The 23,186-nt window shown below is 38.0% G+C and overlaps 2 long non-coding RNA genes across 3 annotated transcripts; both read right to left on the bottom strand.

Annotated features, from left to right (window-relative positions):
• Positions 1-14,001: 14,001 nt before the first annotated feature.
• LOC113348413 lies at positions 14,002-15,356 on the bottom strand. Of its 2 annotated transcripts, none has more exons than XR_003359672.1 (2): positions 14,766-15,356; positions 14,002-14,629 (listed from the first exon to the last, which is right to left on the bottom strand). It is a non-coding gene; the product is annotated as an uncharacterized LOC113348413 (long non-coding RNA). The 2 variants fall into 2 exon arrangements; XR_003359671.1 differs by having other exon boundaries at positions 14,002-14,634.
• A 1,897-nt stretch (positions 15,357-17,253) lies between these two features.
• Positions 17,254-19,861, bottom strand: LOC113353713. Its single transcript, XR_003361484.1, has 3 exons — positions 19,007-19,861; positions 18,133-18,217; positions 17,254-17,442 (listed from the first exon to the last, which is right to left on the bottom strand). It is a non-coding gene; the product is annotated as an uncharacterized LOC113353713 (long non-coding RNA).
• Between the last annotated feature and the right edge of the window lie 3,325 nt (positions 19,862-23,186).

The raw sequence follows: 23,186 nt of genomic DNA on the forward strand, positions 1-23,186 counted from the left end.
ACTATAAGGTCGTGAAGCAAGATAACTACAATTTCATGTCTAGCCCTTACTCTTCCGAAATCACAGAATATCAATACCAAAAGATTACACTTCACCGAAATTCAAGGTCTACAATAGCCTAGGAAATGCAAGGGAACACCTTAGTCGATTTCTGTCCACTATGAATGACCATGCAATTGATGGGAAACTATGTTTGAGAGAGTTCCCAAAGTCGCTAACTGATACAGCGTTTACTTGGTACGACAACCTGAAGTCAGGAAGCATTAGCTCATGGTCGACCATGTCCACGCTCTTCCTCAAAAAATTCTATTCAGCAAAAAGGAAAGTCACAACTATAGACTTGAGTAAGTGTAACCAACGTCCAGGCGAAGAGATAGGAAACTACATCGCCAGGTTTCGTCTTCTCACCCTGGATTGCCATGAGGATGTTAAGGAGGAAGTGTGATAGACGCATTTATGTGTCTAAGTTGCTCTCAATTTTCCCTATTGTTGGTACTCGATTTCGTACTAATTATGGTGTTTTTTGTATTTGTAGGTATTTTTGGGAAATAAACATTTTTGGAAAATTCGGCTCGAAAAGTTGCCCGGGGCACCCCCAGAGAAAAGTACTGAAGGCACCCTCATTTTAGATAAGGGCACCCCCATGCACCCCTGTTGTTAAAGGCGCTTGTGTTTTGGATCAGGGAACCTCTTCTTCTTCATTTCAAACTTCAAAATTGGCGGGAAGATAGTGCAGACGCAGGCAGAATTAGGGTTGAAGTTTTGATCGTGTTCTAAGGAGATTCAAGGGCTGAAACTCATTGGGTTTGTCTATTTTGATCCAATAGAGCCAGTAATGGTCGTCGTTCATACCAGAATTGGCTAGAACGGTAGACATAAAGGTTGATCATATTCTCATTGGGGTTTCTTCCTGCAGGAAACTCTGTTAAGATTTTGATCACGTTGGAATGAGACTCGAGCACTGGTTTTGGTTTCTTTAGGCCTGTTTGGACCAAACAGGGATGGTATGGTCGATGGTTTCGGTTAGAGTTGGTTGCATCGTGGGTTTGAAGCAAACAGAGTAACACGTTCGTGCGAGAGTTTTCACGGGACCTGCTATGAATTTCGTGTGCTGTTGGGACTCTAATTCGTGTACTGCACATGTATGGAGAACTCTGAGTTGCAATAGACGCGTGAAGGATGTAAAGAAGGATATAAAACCATAAGTTTGGAAATAATATATTCCCGAGTAATGGCTTTGCTGTGAGAGAATTTGGAGACATTATTACGAGATATTTTGAAGCTGTTGTGTATATAAAGCGTGTTCTGGCATCTTAGTGGGAGGACGGAGAGTTTGGGAGAGTTTTGGAGAAGACAGAGGCGATAATCAGAACCACCAGAAATATTTTTCTGCTGCTTCTCATCTGAAGAACACGAAGAACAGACCATCCAAGACAGTCGTTTTTCAACAGTGGAAACAACACACAGGCGTGGGTCGTAGAGCTACAGAATCAACGACAGTACTGTTCTATCGTTCTTTTCAGTTTATAACAAATAAAACTGTTACAAACCCGGTTTTATCATTGTTTCTCCATTTCATCTTTGTAAACACCCTTTGAGCAATAAAAATGAATTTTGAGCGTGTTTCCATGATGATGAGCTAATTCTCGCGCAACCAAGGAAATGGATGAAGCTATCTATGCATGAGTGATTGGTAACAATTTTATTTTCTCTAATTTACAATTTATAATTCATTCAATCACTGCTTTTGCGGAGTTATAAATGGTCACATAATTTTCTTAATTACTTGTGATTCAATTTGATAGATTATACTTTGTTTAATCGATTGATAGTCTATTCTTAGGGAATACAATTAATATTTGGGAATATGTTTGATTATGTGTGAATTAAGAAATAAAGTACTTAAAGGATAATTAGAGTTTTGAAACATATTTGGTATCGTTCATTCATGTGTAATAGTGGAATCTAGTGTCTTGGTTACTTTTAATATCTTGAAATCAATTTTGCAATAAATTTTCTATTTTTAAGTTTTATAAGTCTAAAATCTTTTGCTTTCACAAGTCTCAACGAACTTATAACTACAACTCAATTGAAAATCACATCAATTTTTGGCGCCGCCGACGCGGACTTGTCTTTAGGCTAGAGCTTTTAGATTTTTTTTTTTAATTTTTTTTTATTTGTTTGTTCTACTTTACGTTTTTGGGTCTTTTTACTACAGATTCTGGAATTTGGAGCGAAACAAAAATTTGCCAAAGCTTTTGGTGAATACTTAAAGATTTGGAGTTAAAGACAAAGCGAAAGGAGCGAAAGAAATGAAGAATAAAAATTAATTAAAAAAAGGAGAGAGAGACATTTTTTTTTAAGATTATCTTGTTCTTTTGCACTATATTTTTGGACTGTGGACTGTGGACTTTGGGACTTTATTTTTTTAAAACCCTACGGAAAGGTGGTTTAAATATAAACTGTTTGCAGAGAAGGACGACGATTACGATATCGCCTCGGCCCCTCGGGTTCGTACATGACATAGGAGTCGTGGCCCGAGTCGACTACAACGGTTCATCCCCCGTCTGGTACGGGAAGTAAGTTTGTCGAAACACTCGTGAATCCCCTGTCAGCGAGTTACTGTATTCCTTCGTTTGCATATATGCTGAGGATTTGAATACGACTGCTTTAATTTCCTAGTAAAGGGCAATGACAGGCCATACAAGATAAGGGTTCGGATTTCATCACCGTTCCCTTCTTGCCCGCCTTAGAAAACCGAAACCAAACGCGAACCTAAGCCTAAAATTTGACTAGAACGAGACCTATAGGGTAACGAGCTTAATAAGAAAGTCATTCGAAAAATATTGGATACTTTTTAAAGAATGCTTCAAAGTTCATGATGGTTTCTTTGAGTTGAATACGCTGCCTTGTAACGCCGGTGAGGCCTTGGGCATCAAAGTTCCACTGAGCTTCCCTCGTCTCGATTCAACTTACTTAAAATCGGATTGATTCCAGAGGGGTTTGCTTAAATTGTAACGAATTCCCTTTCGAAGGATTAAAAGTTGTTCTAGAAACAATCTAAGTGGAGCCATCATGCTTTTTGTTTGCTAGAAATCAGTAGGTTTGCTGTGGTGGAGTCAGCCTTGTTTGTGTTTGCATAGAACTTCCATTCCTTTTAGGATTTCTTTCTTTTTCTTTTGTTTTTCTAGTGTATGCCCGAGGTTATTAAAGGGCGGGCTTGGAAAAGAAACACTCTAGGTCGTTTCATTAGTGATAAACCTAGTAGTTCTTCTTGTGAAGGAGGGGAGCTCGAAGACTCTTCTTTTGAGAGCCCTGTCTTTGGAAATTTCAGCTTTGAAAACTTGACAATTAGTAAAGAAAGTACTCCTAGTCCTCTGGTAATGCCAGAAATGGAAACTTTGAAAGCTTTATTAAACCCAACTAGGACCTCTCGTCCGTCTTGTATCAAGTTAGCTGAAACCGAGGCAAATTATGAACTCAAACCTGGGACTTTACAGATGCTCCAAATCTTTTTAGGAAAAGAGAATGAGAACCCCTATTTTCATGTTAGGGAATTTGAGGAAGTTTGTAGTACTGTGAAAAGTAAAAAACTTAGTGATGATGCATTGAAACTTAGGTTATTCCCCCTTTCCTTAAAAGATAAAGCCAAATATTGGATGTATAGTTTGGCTTCTGAGTCAATTGAAACCTATGACCAACTTACATCTGCCTTTATACAGAAGTTTTTCCCAAGGCACAAAACATCGTTTATTAGGACACAAATCTGTACTTTTTCTCAACAAGAGGGAGAATTTTTACATAGGTATTTAGAAAGGTTCAATGACTTAATATCTCAATGTCTCCATCATGGTTTAGAGATAGTTAGGTTATTTCAGATCCTCTACGAGGGTTTAGATTATTCAACAACAACCATGGTTGATTCCTTATGCACAGGTGGGTTTGAGAATAAAACTACTGATGAGGTGATGACATTTTTGAATGAAACCGCCGATAAGACCCAACAATGGGAAAATAGTAGGGAACCCCAGAAAACAATTCTTCTAAATAGAGGAAATGTCAATAGGGTAGAAGGATCTTATGAGTCGGATACTAAAATAGCATCCATATCCAAAAGGTTATAAGCCTTAGAATTAGGCCATTCTAGTGGTAATAGTGGTAGAATAAAGCCTTCTTGGGAAGGCCATACTGTTGAGGAGCAAGCCAATGCTCTTTATAACAACACTAGATTCGATAACCGTCAGAAGTTTGACCCATATTCAGAAACCTATAACCCTGGCTGGAGAAACCATCCCAACCTTTCTTGGTCTAAGGGCCATAATCAAGGTCAGTCTAGTAACTCTCAGGTTCCCCCAGGTTTTGGATATACTAAGAATCTTTCAGCTCTGGCACAGTTTCAGAACCCTTCGGATAAGAAGATTATGAGTTTAGAAGAGTCTCTTGCTTTTTTAACCCGTAACACTGTGCAGTTTGAGCAATCTGTCGCTCAAGGTTTAGAAGAAAATAAGAGAATAGGTCAGGCTAACTCTCAGGCTATTTTCGAGTTGAAAACCCAGGTTAGTCAGATAAATGAGTCTTTAAGAGAAAGAGGTAAGTTTCCTAGTCAAACTCAACCCAACCCTAGAGGAATTAATGAAATAGGTGAAATACCACCCCGAACATGTAAATGCTATTAAAACCCTTAGGAGTGGTAGAGTGATAGACAACAAGGTTTCCATGCCTGATAGTGAACATGTTGTAGTTCACCCTTCTGAACCAGAAACTGAGGAGACTGATAGAGTCTCTAAAGAGACCAATGAGGGTCATATTGAGCCCGGCTTTGTTCCTAGAGCCCCATTCCTACAGCTGCTAGTTCCAACTAACAGGGAGTCCAACTTTAATGATATACTGGAGGTTTTTAAGCAGGTAACTATCAACCTTCCATTATTAGATGCGATTAAGAAGATTCCCGCTTATGCCAAGTTTCTTAAGGATATGTGTACGCGAAAGCGAAAACTTAGTGTCCAGAAGAAAGCCTTCCTAGCTAGTCATGTGAGTTCTATTATTCAGAATACCATTATTCCTAAGTATAAAGACTCAGGGTCCCCTACTATTTCTTGCACAATAGGTAATACCGTGTCGAGAAAGCTTTGCTTGACTTAGGAGACAGTTTGAACTTACTTCCATACCATGTGTACCTTAATCTAGGACTTGGTGATATGAAACCTACCCAGATGACACTTCAGTTAGCTGATAGGTCCGTTAAAATTCCTCGTGGTGTGATCGAGGATGTTCTTATAGAGGTCGACAAGTTTATATATCCTGTGGATTTTTTTATCCTAGATACCCAACCTGTCCCTGACCAAGAGAACCAGATACCAGTGATTTTATGTCGCCCGATTTTAGATACGTCCAATGCGATCATCAACTGTCAAAACGGTATTATGAATTTGTCTTTTGGTAATATGACTATTGAGCTGAACATTTTTAATATTAGTAAGCTACCCTCTGAACTAGATGACTCGAACATAGAAGAGGTGAACATGATAGGAACATTAGTAGAGGAGTCATTACCAAACACTTTGTTAGAATATCCATTAGAGAAATGCCTAACTCACTTTGGGATTTGTTTTGATGATGATAATGATTAATGAGGTGAATGCTCTGTTAGAATCAACCCCTTTGTTGGACACTAATAATAGATGGAAACCTAAGTTCGAACCACTACCACTTTCTAAGTCTACCCTAGTTCCTTCATTAGAAGAGCCTCCTAAGTTGTACCTTAAACCGTTACCAGATGTCCTAAAGTATGTGTTTTTAGGCCCATATGAAACTTTACCTGTGATTATAACATCCGACTTGGATAGTGATCAGGAAAGTAGGCTAATAACCGTCCTTCAGAACAACAAGGAAGCTTTAGGGTGGACCATAGCAGACATTAAGGGTATAAGTCCCACTGTTTGTATGCATAAGATTTATTTAGAGAGTGACACCAAACCTTCTAGGGAGATGCAACGTCGACTGAACCCTAATATGAAAGAAGTAGTTCGAACCGAGGTTCTTAAGCTGTAAAATGCAGGCATTATCTACCCCATTTCAGATAGTAAGTGGGTCAGCCCCGTTCAGGTTGTTCTCAAGAAATCCGGCATTACTGTAGTCCAGAATGAGAATAATGAGTTAATCCCAACCCGGGTGACCACGGGTTGGCGTGTCTGTATTGACTATAGAAAATTGAACAAGGTCACTAGGAAGTATCACTTTCCCCTTCCCTTCATCGACCAAATGCTAGAGAGATTAGTTGTACGTAGCCATTATTGCTTTTTAGATGGATATTGCGGTTATAATCAGGTTGTTATTGCCCCAGAAGACCAAGAGAAAACCACTTTTACCTGTCCCTTTGGTACCTTTGCGTATAGAGGCATGCCTTTCGGGCTATGTAATGCCCCTGCGATCTTTCAGCGTTGTATGATGAGCATATTTTCTGACATGGTAGAACGTTTCTTAGAGGTCTTTATGGATGATTTTTTAGTGTTTGGTTCGTCTATCTATGAGTGCTTGCATCATTTGTCATTAGTTTTGACTAGGTGTAAGGAAAAGAATTTAGTGCTTAATTGGGAGAAATGTCACTTCATGGTTCGTTCAGGAATTGTTCTAGGGCATATCGTATCTTCGAAGGGTATAGAGGTAGATAGATCCAAAGTTGACCTTATTGAAACTTTACAGGTCCCAAAAAATGTAAGAGATATTAGGCCATTCTTAGGGCATGCAGGTTTTTACCGTCGATTCATTAAGGATTTTAACTTGATTTCTAGACCTCTTTGCAATTTGCTTGCAAAATACATTAAGTTTGTCTTTGAAGATGTTTATTTAGAGGCTTTTGAGAATCTTAAGAATTTACTCACTACCGCCCCCATAGTCCAGGCACCCAACTGGAACCTACCCTTTGAGATCATGTGTGATGCTTCAGATTATGCTATTGGTGTTGTGCTAGGTCAGCGAGAAAACAAATTACTTCGTGTGATTTACTATGCTAGCAAAACTATGAATGATGCCCAGTTGAACTATACCACTACCGAGAAGGAAATGTTAGCCGTTGTGTTTGCCTTAGACAAGTTTAGACCCTATCTCTTAGGTTCTAATATCGTGATATATACTGATCATGCTGCTTTGAAATATCTTCTGTCTAAAAAGGATACGAAACCTAGATTTATTAGGTGGATCCTTTTGTTGCAAGAGTTTTCTCCAGACATTAGAGACAAAAAGGGTGCCGAAAATGTAGTAACAGACCACTTGTCTAGGCTAGTTGTTGATTCCCCTGATGATTCCCTTCCTATAAGGGATAACTTTCCTGATAAACAACTGTTCTTTGTTACCCAATTACCTTGGTATGCAAATATAGTGAACTATCTTGTTACTGGTCGAACGCCCCAATATTGGGGTAAACAAGATCGTTCTAGGTTTTTAGCCGAGGTGAAGCACTTGTTTTGGGATGATCCTTATTTGTTTAAGTATTGTCCAGACCAGGTTATTAGGAGATGTATACCTGAGAGTGACCATTCCAGTATTATTTCCTTTTGTCATGATCATGCTTGTGGGGGTCACTTTAGTGCTAAGAAGACTGCTGCTAAGATATTGCAGTGTGGATTCTATTGGCCTTCGTTGTTTAAAGACTCCCATAGTTACCGTGTTACTCGTGAGCGTTGCCAGAAATTAAGAACCATTTCCCATAGGAACATGATGCCCTTGAACCCTATTTTAGTTGTTGATGTCTTTGAGGTGTGGGTATTGACTTTATGGGTCCGTTTCCTAATTCTTTTGGTAACCTTTACATCCTTGTCGCTGTAGACTATGTCTCTAAGTGGATTGAGGCGGTTGCGTGTAAAACCAATGACCATAGGGTTGTGATTGAGTTCTTGAAAAATAATATACTTATACGTTTTGGTACACCGCGTGCTATAATTAGTGATGGAGGGTCACACTTTTGTAATGGACCTTTTAGGCTTTTGATGAGAAATATGGTATTACACATAAGGTAGCTACCCCATATCATCCATAGACTAGTGGTCAGGTAGAGGTTTCCAATAGGGAGATAAAGCGTATATTAGAGAAAAATGTTATTCCTAATTGGAAAGACTGGTCGTCTAGGCTTACTGATGCCTTATGGGCTTACCGTACTGCGTTTAAGACCCCCATTGGAATGTCACCTTATCGACTTGTATATGGAAAGGCATGTCACTTACCTGTTGAGTTAGAACATAGAGCATATTGGGTTGTTAAGCAGCTAAATTTTTCACTAGACAAGGCAGGATCCCATAGGAAACTCCAGCTCAATGAGTTGGAAGAGATTCGTAGAGATGCATACGATAGTGCTAAGGAGTATAAGAACAAAATGAAACTTGTGCATGATAAGAATATTTTAAGAAAGTCATTTTCTCCAGGTCAAAAAGTTCTTCTGTATGATACTCGCTTGCATCTTTTCCCTGGGAAGTTACGTTCTCGGTGGACGAGTCCTTTTTATTGTTCGCACTGTCTTTCCTCATGGAGCTGTTGAGATCGAGACACCGGATGGTAGTAGTTATTCGAAGATTAACGGTCAGAGATTGAAACCCTTTTTAGAGACCTTTCCTACATGTGATGTTGAGGAGGTCCCTCTGGAGAACCCTGTTTACCCTTGATTGACCATCGAGGCGATTGTTTGTTGTATTTTAGTTTTTGATTTTTTCTTCACCCAGGTACTATCTTTCCGAATTCTCTCTTTACTGATTCCTCATGTTACTTTACTTTTTGGTATTGCTCTTTCATTAGAAACATTGAGGACAATGTTAGATTTAAGTTTGGGGTGGGGAAGAAACTTTTTGTTAACTTTTAGTTGCAATAAATAAACTCCAGAGCCTAGAAATTTATGCTTATTAAGGTTGGCACTAACCAATATAAGTGGATGGTAACATCTTGGTTATAGGAGTTGAGGAACCAATCTGATTAGATGGAAACATCTAAAGAGTCTATTCATGAAAGCACAGAGCTCAGGTGTTAGAATAAAAAAAAACATGGTAGTTTCGCCATATCTCGTTGAATCCTAATCCTTCTTTTTTTATTTTTAAGTGACTTGGTGGGGCACACGATTCAAGTTGTTACCATTACTAGGGTTAAATAGGGTGACTGAGATACCAACAAAAAAAAAATAATTGAGAATTGAGACTAGACCATCAGACCAACCGGAATAAATTCAAATAAAGTCGACCATTGGTGCCTTGTATATGCCAGTTGTGTTGACCTAGAGTTAGGTTTATCGACCACTGATCCCCTTGTATATGTCAGTTGTGTTGATATTAGTCAGACCGGTATCTCAGTCCATTAGGATAGGTTCATCTTGGCAGAGGCCTTCAGACAGATATGGGAAACACCGTTCACTTTAAACATCTATTTTTTCTCTTTATCCATCTTCTTGATCTTTTCATGTGATTGTTTGACTCCGGTTATGATGTCCAGAAACTATCTGAGTAGTGCTTTGTCACTTATATATGAATTTTAGTATGCTTGAGTGCAAACTCATGTACATCAATTGGAATTTCGCATCAGGGTACTTCCTCATATAGTCAATGATTGTATGCCAACCAAGGAGATTCTTTAGTGCCTTCCAAGGTTCTGCGTAGATAGCTAGGGTCTGGAGTAAAGGTTTTGTGGGTACACCTCTGGTAAACCCTCCGGAGACAACACTCCGCCTCTAGGGCCACCTAGCGGTTTAAGTTCTAAGTGTAGTCATTTTATTTTCTAGATTAGTTTTACTCGAGGACTAGCAAATAATAAGTTTGGGGGTATTTGATAGACGCATTTATGTGTCTATATTGTCCTCAATTTTCTGTATTGTTGGTACTTGATTTCGTTCTTATTATGGTGTTTTTTATATTTGTAGGTATTTTTGGGAAATAAACATTTTTGGAAAATTCGTTCGAAAAGTTGCTCGGGGCACCCCCCAAGAAAATTACTAAAGGCACCCTCATTTTGGATAAGGACACCCCCATGCACCCCTGTTGTTAAAGGCGCCTGTGTTTTGGATCAGGGCACCTCTTTTTTTTCATTTCAAATTTCAAAATTGGCAGGAAGATAGTGCAGACGCAGGCAGAATTAGGGTTGAAGTTTTGATCGTGTTCTAGGGAGATTCAAGGGCTGAAACTCATTGGGTTTGTCTATTTTGATCCAATAGAGCCAGTAATGGTCGTCGTTCATACCAGAATTGGCTAGAACGGTATACATAAAGGTTGATCATATTCTCATTGGGTTTTCTTCCTGCAGGAAACTCTGTTAAGATTTTGATCACGTTTGAGTGAGACTCGAGCACTGGTTTTGGTTTCTTTGGGCCTGTTTGGACCAAACAGGGATGGTATGGTCGATGGTTTCGGTTAGAGTTGGCTGTATCGTGGGTTTGAAACAAACAGAGTAACACGTTCGTGCGAGAGTTTTCACGGGACTTGCTATGAATTTCGTGTGCTGCTGGGACTCTAATTCGTGTACTGAACATGTATGGAGAACTATGAGTTGCAATAGACGCGTGAAGGACGTAAAGAAGGATATAAAACCATAAGTTTAGAAATAATATATTCCCGAGTAATGGCTTTGCTGTGAGAGAATTTGGAGACATTATTACGAGATATTTTGAAGCTGTTGGGTATATAAAGCGTGTTTTGTCATCTTAGAGGGGGGACAGAGAGTTTGGGAGAGTTTTGGAGAATACATAAGCGATAATCAGAACCACCAGAAATATTTTTCTGCTGCTGCTCATCTGAAGAACACGAAGAACAGACCATCCAAGACAGTCGTTTCTCAACAGTAGAAACGACACACATGCATGGGTCGTAGAGCTACAGAACCAGCGGCAGTATTGTTCTATCGTTCTTTTCAGTTTGTAACAAATAAAACTGTTACAAACCCGGTTTTATCATTGTTTCTCCCATTTCATCTTTGTAAACACCCTTTGAGCAATAAAAATGAATTTTGAGCGTGTTTCCATGATGATGAGCTAATTCCCGCGCAACCAAGGCAATGGATGAAGCTATCTATGCATGAATGGCTGGTAACAATTGAATTTTCTCTAATTTACAATTTATAATTCATTCAATCACCGCTTTTGTGGAGTTATAAATGGTCACATAATTTTCTTAATTACTTGCGATTCAATTTGATAGATTATACTTGTTTAATCGATTGATAGTCTATTCTTAGGGAATACAATTAATATTTTGGAATATGTTTGATTATGTGTGAATTAAGAAATAAAGGACTTAAAGGATAATTAGAGTTTTGAACATATTTGGTATCGTTCATTCATGTGTAATAGTGGAATCTAGTGTCTTGGTTACTTTTAATATCTTGAAATAAATTTTGCAATAAATTTCTATTTTAAGTTTTATATCTAAAATATTTTGCTTTCACAAGTCTCAACGAACTTATAACTACAACTCAATTGAAAATCACATCAAAGCGCTAGTGGAGATTTGCGTGCGAGGAATGACTTCATTATTTAAGAAAAGCTTAGTCAATTTCCGTTTCCCCACGTTCGTGGAACTAGAAGAAGAAGCCGCGAGAATCGCTGACTGTATTGAGGAACCCAACTCAGATTACATCTGGTGTAACTCACTCAATATTGTATCAACCGTGCCTAGAAATAATCGCGCAAATAATAGTCGAGAGGGTTGGGACACACAAGCGCTTCCACCTCCTTTACCCTGCAACAAAGAACAAATCGTGGGTTTTTTGGAACAATAGATAGAGAAAAAGGAAACTAAACTTCCTCCAACAAAAATGGACCCTAGAGCCATCAACAAAAGCGACGCTAGGTATTGGCACTTCCATCGAAGGATACAACACCCCAAAATCGACTGCTTCAACCTTCAGATGATGTTTCAGAAAAAGCTGGAAATAAGTGAGATCGAATTGATAATCCAGAAGGAGGAAAAACGATCCAACACCAAGTTATGATTCTCCCCCATGACCCGAGCGGAGATGCCTGGAGGCCGTGGGAGGACGATGAGGAAGAGGCATGCGAAGTCGGAATGGAGAACCCTACATTTGCAAACACAGATGGTGTGGCTAGCCAATTCGCTAAAACGGTGTTGGATCAACAGTTCTTCGACTCGCTTGGTTTCAGCAAAAATCAAATCAAAGAAGCATCCAAGGCTATATCAGCGGGAAGGCCTTGTGGTCTCCTCCCTAAGGAGGCGATCATATTCACCGATGAAGATATCCGTTACCTGGGGAGCACCTTAGACCTTTATACCTAACGACATACATCAATAAGCAACCTCTATGTAGCGCCCCCTAAGCTAGCAGCTGACTAATCCAAGAGATTAACTATAAAATAAGGCACTAACAATCTAAATCATTTACTTAAACATCCAATTAGAAATCTTCTACAAAACTTAACCCAAAACTAACCCAACACTCTTATATTACGTAAATGAAAATCTCTCAAGTGATAAGAATACAATAATGTGTTGTTTAACAAATTAATAAAAAATACAAATATAAACAATAAATAAACATCTTCGATTCGCCCAAACGTTAAGCTACAAAAACAGATATCTTCATGCGCACCGATTCTTCTGATAACTGAAAAACTGAAGTGGGAACGAGTGAGCACAACATCCCTAAAAGGGGTACCCAATGGAAATAACATCTAACTTTTAAGTAAACATTGACATGATTCGGAAAACAATTCATGTTTTCCCAAACATTAAAAGACAACCGGTTTGCTAAAATAAACAATCATGTATATGGAACTAACTCCTTCTTTATTTATGTGGTGACAACACACCGTAGGATTGGTGACAATTACACACCAAAACATTATTTCTGTGGTGACATTTACACACCGTAATACTGGTGACAATTACACACCTGGATAGTCTGTGGGTGATTGTACACACCCGTAATATTGGTAACAATTACACACCTAGATAATTTGGGTGACAATTACACACCCACATGTGCGTGAAAGTATAAAAGAAGGAGCGTGTCCTATATACTTCAGATGGAAATTCTTATTTTCCACAACAATTCATAATGACAAGCAAAACAATATAAATCATTTCCAAACCATGGAAAGATTAAAGGAAACCATAGAACTTTCGGAAAATAAATCAAACAGTGGGAAAGATTAAATGAACCCACAGAACTAACAGATTTTAAATTAAATGATGCATGGAAAGCACAACCAGAAACTGCATGAGTTTATTAAATATAAATTTCTGTAAAAGAAAACAACAATGGTCACAAAAGAGTTAAAAGTAGATTCCCACCTCTTTTGATGACAAGCCACGCCTACCTCGAGATCCACGATCCACTGGTTCATCCTTTGAATCGATCGTTGTTAATACAGACTAACTATTAACCACACAAGAACTCTAAGAATCTAGACAAAATGGCTCACACAAGGCCCATAACATAATTTCATACAGGTTCCAGTTATAAGCTAAGTGAACTATCTAAATGGTTCTACACATCTTCATTATCCATCTCTTGCATATCTAAAGGTTTACTAATTCAATTAGATTGGATCTCAAGTCCATTAGCTAAGTCTTATTACTATCTACAACTCTGTAGAATAAGCCAAAGGATAATTTGAACCATAAGGGGTCCAAACACTCAAAGTATGAAAACTTATGCCTAAGCCCAAGTCCATTAATTCGGCCCAATAACCTAAGGTCTGGTCCATAAGAGTTATCTAACTGTCACTAACAGTAAACGTCTGGTCAAAAGGAGTCAACTAACAGTCAACGTCTACTCAAGGTCAAATCATGGTCAAACGATCAACTGAGCCAAAGGTCAAACCTAGTCAATGTCAGGTCAAGTTCAACTAAACCAGTTCTGAGTCAAACCGATTCAGCTCAAATTAACGGGGTTAACTCAGATCAATCAGATAAACTGAGTCAGCTAAATAATCTTGTCCAACATCTGACTGATTCTGGCTTGAGCCTTTGCACATGGCAAAGAACTCTAATACACAATTGTCGTGCAATACAACTCTATAATCCAAACTCTAAACAACTTCTTCATTCTTACTTCAGTTCTATCAAATTGTACAACTTTATCTAATCATTACAATCATACAATCAAAGCATAAAAACTTCATGACTCACTCCAAATTCAAATATAGAATACCTGTAATTGCAGCTTTTCCAAGCTTTCACAACAAACACTATCTACCATTCTAAATCCTCATTCTAACTATTTTTCATTTGCTCAATCCCATACTACAATTCATACTCAGTTCACCACTCTCCCCCAACACCAGATTACTTCCTTAACAGAAATCTCAGTTCAGTTCTTCTTGAATAAGCTCACTTCAAAACAACACCACTACTTCTCAACTCCACAAACAACCATTCAAACGAACTTCAATCAATACAAAGCTCAACAATAACATCCACTTCTTGTCCCATGTAGTTCAAAACGTGTGTCTAAATTACTTACCATAGCTCCATAACACAATCATCATAATCATTCAGTTCTTAGATTCACAATCATTTCATAATTTCAAAACCACAATTCCATAAACATCACTAACAGCTACGAAACACCACTGTGGAACTCGACTTCATCTGCAACAACAATTCATCTCCAGTTCCAAACACATTCCATTTCCAACCGCTACCTACACTGCCAAATAACCCCACAATATCTAAATCCATACCCTATTTATCTAACTCAACTATGAATCCATTAACAATCACACAACTTCAAAATAAGAATCAAATAACTTTACTAAAACTACAGAGAATAACAATTACCTCAATTTAGTCCTGCTCAAGCAATTAAAACCAAACTTCTCTTCACCTTGATCCAATTCAGCAACATGTCATCACAGGCTCATCAATTATCCACGGTTCAATAGGAAACCCCAACTTTTCTCTGAATTATTACTTCATCACTTGAAACTTCATTCCATCTTAAATTCAAATCGATTCCACTCGATCGTCCAATACCTACATGAATTCATCCCACTCGAACTTCAACACATCTTCTAAATCTTCTCTGAGTTCATCATAAAAACCCTAATTTTTTCAACCCTACACTGTGAATCTTAAATTTTACTAACAAATCTTCTTCTTTGCTAATAACAGTGAATACCCATCCTTAATTGGTCGATTTCATATTCAATTCCACGAAATTCTTCAATAAACCTTATCTTCCTGAAACCCTAACTTATGTTTCTCTTTGATCCATCGTTTCTTCTTCGTCTAAAGTTAAACCAACTTCAACACCATCGGATTATGAAACTCTTAAGCTTACTTGAACGAGATTCAATATTAAATTCTCTGATTCGAGATAGACAGAGAGAAGATGAACAAAAAAAGAAGGAAAGAGAAGAAGAAGGAAGAATGAAGAAGAAAGAATAAAAGAAAATGAGATTTTATCCTCTCGATTTGGCTAGAGATAAGGCCGACCCGAATGCTAAAGGCACCCGAAAACTTGATACGGGCAACCAAGGCGGCTAACTGTAAAATGACTATTTTCCCTTCATACTTTTCCGATGAAATCTTCTTCATCCGGAATCCGATTGTCACGTTCGAGTAGTCCATTTTGCATAACTTTTCGAGATCTATCTAACGATACTAGTGTCGTATCTATATCGTTGTTAGATTAATTTCTATTAATTAATGTTCGTCTCTAATTAGTCGAGTCACTAGCGCCTAAATATCTCTTAATCATCGCCAGACCAGTCAAATAACGTTGACGAGCTTGAGGGTCCTTACATTCTCCCCACCTTATTCATTTTCGTCCTCGAAAATCAAACCATCCTTCTGCTCTTGAAAACTCCCCACCTTATAGAGAAATACTATCTCTCGTCTAAGCGCAATCAATAAGAAACAAAGCACATAGTTTTCTACAACTACGATTTGTGGCTCTAGGTTCGACCACACTAATTTAAATTCTATCAAATAGGGAAGTCTAAGTTTTTTTAAATAATTTCTATTTTATAAGATATTTGTCTCTAACTTTAAGGAAGAACCCTACGAATCTTTCTAAGTGAAATTATATCTATCGGTTTCCTAACGAGTTATACTAAACTTCTATGATCGGTTATCTCTGAATGCAGTTGCCCTGTCAAGGTTGGCCAATCCCAACGATGCCTTCCTACGAACAGAGAAAACACAACCTTCACTATTCCCCAGTGCTGGATTAACTAAGTATTAATTTATCATGATTAATTAGTCTCTAAACTTTTATCGTAACTGGTGTAAGTATGATAAATTTTACTTCGTAAAACAGTTCACATTATTTTAAACAATTTAGTCATCTAAATTTATTTATTTACTTATTTTACCAATATAAGTAATCCCAATTCGATTTTACAGAATCATTTGCTAGACTAAAGATAATTCATGTATAAGATTACTAAGAAATTTAGTATTTTTATTTTACGCAATATATCTGCACATTCTTAGGTCTAATTTAATAAATCTTATATTATCCATCTGACTTCAATGCGCAAGAAAATATTTCTATTGTATTAAATTTAAAAATCCAGCCGTAGACAATTATTATAATATTTGTGGAGCTACTTGATCCTAATTATTACTTTTCCGTTATACATTTCCTAATAAGATTTTTAATTAGATAAAGTTCAATACAATACTATTTGATAAATGTTAAAATTACTTTTATCGTGATTATTTGTGATCTTATTGTCATTTAATATGTTTAACATCAATGGTCGAACTATCATTTTAACTACTCTTAAAAATATTATTGAGTCCCAAAATATTATTAACATTTATGTAATTATAATTTGTTTACTCTTCATATATGTCAATGTGTTCAGTAAGTTTTTATGGGATTTACATGGTTTATCAATAATACTAATCTCACTATTTTTATAGTATTAGATTGTCTACGTGTTCATACTTTTTAGATTAATTATTCTCAAATCCTTATTATCTAAATGTATTGGTATACCCTACAATTTTTACTTCACCAGACATAAACAATCAAATAAATAAATAAATCAATCAAATAAATATTTTAATTATTGATAGTTTTTAGTGATTAAGATTTATCTCACAACCCAACCCAATTCTAAACTAATCTAGTTCGCTAACTGGCACTGGATATTTCTATCTTTTCCCATATAAGATCTAATAGTAAGCTCTGATACTAACTTTGTTGCGCTCCCTAAGCTAGCAGCTGACTAATCCAAGAGATTAACTATAAAATGAAGCACTAACAATCTAAATCATTTACTTAAATATCCAATTAGAAATCTGCTACAAAACGTAACCCAAAACTAACCCAACACTCTTATATAACGTAAATGAAAATATCTCAAGTGATAAGAATACAATAATGTGTTGTTTAACAAATTAATAAAAAATGCATATATAAACGATATATAAATATCTTCGATTCGTCCAAACGTTAAGCTACAAAAATAAATATCTTCATGCGCACCGACTCTTCTGATAACTGAAAAAAATGAAGTGGGAACGAGTGAGCACAACATCCCTAAAAGGGATACCCAATGGAAATAACATCTAACTTTTAAGTAAACATTGACATGATTCGGAAAATAATCCATGTTTTCCCAAACATTAAAAGACAACTGGTTTGCTAAAATAAAAAATCATTTATATGGAACTAACTCCTTTATTTTTGTGGTGACATTTACACACCGTAGGATTGGTGACAATTACACACTAAATCATTATTTCTGTGGTGACATTTACACACCGTAATACTGGTGACAATTACACACATGGATAGTCTGTGGGTGATTGTACACACCCGTAATATTGGTGACAATTACACACCTAGATAATTTGGGTGACAATTACACACCCACATGTGCATGAAAGTATTAAAGAAGGAGCGTGTCCTATATAATACAGATGGAAATTCTTATTTCCCACAACAATTCATAATGACAAGCAAAATATTATAAATCATTTCCAAACCATGGAAAGATTAAAGGAAACCATAGAACTTTCGGAAAATAAATCAAACAGTCGGAAAGATTAAATGAACCAACATAACTAACAGATTTTAAATTAAACGATGCATGGAAAGCACAACCAGACACTGCATGAGTTTATTAAATATAAACTTATGTAAAAGAAAACAAAAATGTTCACAAAAGAGTTAAAAGTAGATTCCCACCTCTTTTGATGACAAGCCACGCCTACCTCGAGATCCACGATCCACTGGTTCATCCTTTGCATCGATCTTTGTTAATACAGACTAACTGTTAACCACACAAGAACTCTAAGAATCTAGACAAAATGGCTCACACAAGGACCATAACATAATTTCATACAAGTTCCAGTTATAAGCTAAGTAAACTATCTAAATGGTTCTAAGACCATTTATGGTTCTACACATCTTCATTATCCATCTCTTGCATATCTAAAGGTTTACTAATTCAATTAGATTGGATATCAAGTCCATTATCTAAGTCTTATGAATATCTACAACTCTGTAGAGTAAGCCAAAGGATAATTCAAACCATAAGGGGTCCAAACACTCAAAGTATGAAAACTTATGCCTAAGCCCAAGTCCATTAATCCGACCCAATAACCTAAGGTCTGATCCATAAGAGTTATCTAACGGTCACTAACAGTCAACGTCTGGTCAAAGGGAATCAACTAACAGTCAACGTCTACTCAAGGTCAAGGCCTGGTCAAAAGGTCAACTGAGCCAAAGGTCAAACCTATTCAGGTCAAGGTCAACTGAGCCAGTTCTGAGTCAAACAGATTCAACTCAAATTAACTGGGTTAACTCAGCTCAGTCAGATAAATTGAGTCAGCTAAATAATCTTGTCATACATCTTACTGATTCTGGCTTGAGCCTTTGCACATGCCAAAGAACTCTAATACACAATTGTTGTGCCGTACAACTCTATAATCTAAATTCTAAACAACTTCTTCATTCTTATTTCAGTTCTACCAGATTATACAACTTTATATAATCATCACAATCACACAATCAAAGCATAAAAACTTCATGGCTCAGTATAAATTCAAATATAGAATACCTGTAACTGCATCTTTTCCAAGCTTTTACAACAAACACTATATACAATTCTAAATCCCCATTCTAAATACTCTTCATTTTCTCAATCCCATACTACAATTCATACTCAGTTCACCACTCTCCCCCAACAACAGATTACTTCCTTAACAGAAATCTCAGTTCAGTTCTTCTTGAATAACCTTACTTCAAAAAAACACCTCTACTTCTCAACTCTACAAACAACCATTCAAATGAACTTCAATCAATACAAAGCTCAACAATAACATCCACTTTTTGTTCCCTGTAGTTAAACGCATGTCTAAGCTACTTACCATAGCTCCATAACACAATCACCACAATCATTCAGTTCTTAGCTTCACAATCATTTCATAATTTCAACACCGCAACTCCATAAACATCACAAATAGATACGAAACACCACTGTGGAACTCGATTTCTTCTGCAACAACAATTCATCTCCAGTCCAAACACATTCCATTGCCAACCGCTACCTACACTGCCAAATAACCCCACAACATCCAAATCCATACCCCATTTATCTAACTCAACTATGAATCCATTAACAATCACACAACTTCAAAATAAGAATCAAATAACTTTACTAAAACTATAGAGAATAACAATTACCTCAATTTAGTCTTGATCAAGCAATTAAAACCAAACTTCTCTTCACCTTGATCCAATTCAGCAGCATGTCATCACAGGCTCATAATATATCCACGGTTCAATTGGAAACCCCAAATTTTCTCTAAATTATTACTTCATCACTTGAAACTTGATTCCATCTTAAATTCAACTTGATTCCACTCGATCGTTCAATACCCATCTCAATTCATCTAACCCGAACTTCAACACGTCGTTCATCATACAAATCCTAATTTCTCCAACCCTACACTGTGAATATAAAATTTACTAGAAAATCTTCTTCTTTGCTAATAACAGTGAATACCCATCCTTAATTGATCGATTTCATATTCAATTCCACGAAATTCTTCAATCAACCTTATCTTCCTGAAACCCTTACTTCTGTTTCTATTTGATCTATCGTTTCTTCTCCGTCTAAAGTTAAACCAAATTCAACACCATCGGATTATCAAAATCCTAAGCTTACTTGAACGAGATTCAATATCAAATTATTTGATTCGATATCGATAGAGATAAGATGAACATAAGAAGAAGGAAAGAGACGAAGAAGGAAGAATGAAGAAGAAAGAAGAAAAGGAAATGAGAGTTTATCCTCTCGATTTGGCTAGAGATAAGGCCGACCCGAATGCTAAAGGCACCCAAAAACTTGATACGGGTAGCCAAGGCGGCCAACTGTAAAATGACTATTTTTCCTTTCATACTTTTCCAATGAAATCTTCTTCCTCGGTATACGATTGCCGCATTGAAGTAGTCCATTCTGCGTAATTTTTCGAGATCTATCTAATGATACTAGTTTCGTATCTATATTAATTAACGTTCTTCTCTAATTAGTCGAGTCACTAGTGGATAAATGTATCTTAATCATCGTCAGACCAGTCAAATATCATTGACGATCTTGAGGGTCCTTACATGCTTAAGAAAGCATTCATCGATGGAGGCGCGTCGCTGAATCTATTCTCGATGCATACACTAGACATTCTGGGAGTGTAGAGGTCCGCGATCAGAATGCGAGTCACAACGGTAAAGGGGTTCGGAGGCCACGCTCAGAAATCTATTGGAATCGTTAACCTGGTTATGAAGGTCAGTCTTACTCGAGCGCCCACACCGTTTTATGTACTGGAAGATGACACCACATTCCATGTGTTGCTGGGGCGAGGATGGCTTCTTAATCACAAAGTGGTCGCTTCAACAATAACACCAATGCGTGGAGATCATTATAGGAGTTAACCAGTACCGGATTCCATCCACAAGCAACCCTTTCGACCCTTAGGAAGCATACATGGAGGACGCAATTTTCTATAACGAGCCGAAAGAAACAGACGAAGTGCCTGAGGTACAACTCATCCCGTTACCTAAGTGGGGAGAGGAAGAAAATCCGGAGCCGGTCAAGTATGTGTTTATCCCATACAGAATGGTATTTCCGAAAGAGAGGAAAAGGAATCAAGAGGAGCAGCCTAATTTTCAGCATTTCTCTAAGCCGGATGGAGGGCACGTGTACCGCTTATAGAAATTAATCGGGGGAGCATCCGTGAACGTGCAAGATTATACTGATGTATCAATTAGCGAAGAGGAGACTCCCCCCGAAAGCGCAGAAGAAAGTTTGGCTGATCTCCCCTACAGCACAAATGATGACGAGGAGTTGCGAAACCAGCTAACAGACACTACCGCCAAGATCGCCGAAGAGCGTACGCCAGGAGATCTCAATATGAACGGAATGGAGGAGGTTAATATAGGAACTCAAGAAGACGAGCGCCTCATCATGATAAACAAGAGTTTAGATAAAGAAGAGAGAGAATCATTGATCTCGCTACTTAAAGATTACAAGGATGTCTTCGCATAAGATTACGACGATATTTCAGGCCTGGACAACAATCTGGTGGTTCACAATTTTGGCGTATCGCATGAATTCAAGCCCGTGAAACAAAGAAGCAGGGAATTCCCTAGAGCCACCGCTCTCGAAATAAAATAGGAGATGAAATGGCTACTTAAGGCCAAGTTCATCAAACCAATCCAACACTCTACTTGGATAGCTAACATTGTTCCCGTGGTAAAGAAGAATGGGAAAGTCAGATGATGTGTGGACTATAGATATTTGAACCGAGCGTGGCCAAAGGACGACTTACCGCTGCCAAACATCGATATGACGCTTGACGTGATAGGAGGGAAGGGGTGATAATCCTTCATGGATGGATTCATTGGATACAACCAAATAAATATGGACCCATCGGACGCAAAGAAGATCGCCTTCCAAACTCCATACGCCAACTTCTACTATGTAGTGATGCCGTTTGGTCTGAAGAATGTCGACGCCACATATAAGCGCGCCATGACCTCCATATTCCACGACTTGCTGCACCAAACTGTAGAAGTATATGTTGACGACATTGTGGTTAAAACACAAGAAGATGAGGATCACACTTCCCATCTAAGGACGGATTTTGAGAGATGCAGGAAGTTCAAGCTCAAAATGAATCCTCTCAAGTGTGCCTTTGGGGTAACATCAGGAAAGTTCCTGGGCTTCATAGTGACTAATGAAGGAATCTGAGTGGATCCAAGCAAAGTTAAGGCGATCACGATGATGGCTCCACCAGCAAGCACAAAAGAGCAACAGGATTTCATAGAACGGATATCGTACATACGACGCTTCGTGCCCGGTTTAGCGCGGCTAATGACTGCGTTCCTTCCTCTATTGAAGAAAGACGTACCCTTTGTATGGGGGGAAATATAGTGCACTGCCTTAGAGAAACTAAAGCAATGCCTTGTCAGCCCCAAAGTCCTTAGGCCCCCGATACGAGGAATCCCCATCTACCTCTACACGACATTTACCATCTCGGTGATAGGCGCAGTCTTCTCACAAGACATGAGGGGAAACGAGTTGTCACCTATCTATTATGTTAGACGAGTTCTGCGAGATGCGGAATAAAGATACCGCGCGTAGAGAAATCATATCTAGCCTTCATATACGCGACACAGAAGCTGCGTCCTTACCTCTTGACGCACGAAACCATTGTTGTGGCAGCGGCAAACCCCATAGCCTACTTAGCCTCGAATCATGTCCTAACAGGGAGAACTGCTCGGTGCTTGTTACAATTGTCAGAATTCGAGCTCAAATATATGTGCCCAAATGCGGTAAGAGGATAGGCAATAGCCGATATGATGGCCATGTTTCCAGTAGAAGAAGACGATGAGGTACATGAGTATATACCCGGAGAGGTAGCAGCTGCAGACATTGACAAGCCCTGGACCATGTTCTTTGATGGGTCATCGTATGGAACTGTTGGAGGAGCCGGAGTGGTATTTGAATCCCTACGAGGAGATCTTCTCTCATACTCGTTTAAACTGGACTTCCCTTGTAGTAATAACGTTGTTGAATATGAAACATTGATTTTGGGACTCCGAATGGCAAAGGAGCTCAATTTGGGGAGCGTAGAAGTCAAAGGAGACTCGAGGCTCGTAAAGAACCAAGTAAATGGCGACTTTAATGTCAAAGAACCACACCTAGCACCCTATCGGGCGGAGGCTCAAAGGTTTATGAA

Source organism: Papaver somniferum, chromosome 2, assembly GCF_003573695.1.
Source record: "Papaver somniferum cultivar HN1 chromosome 2, ASM357369v1, whole genome shotgun sequence".
Taxonomy (NCBI): domain Eukaryota; kingdom Viridiplantae; phylum Streptophyta; class Magnoliopsida; order Ranunculales; family Papaveraceae; genus Papaver; species Papaver somniferum.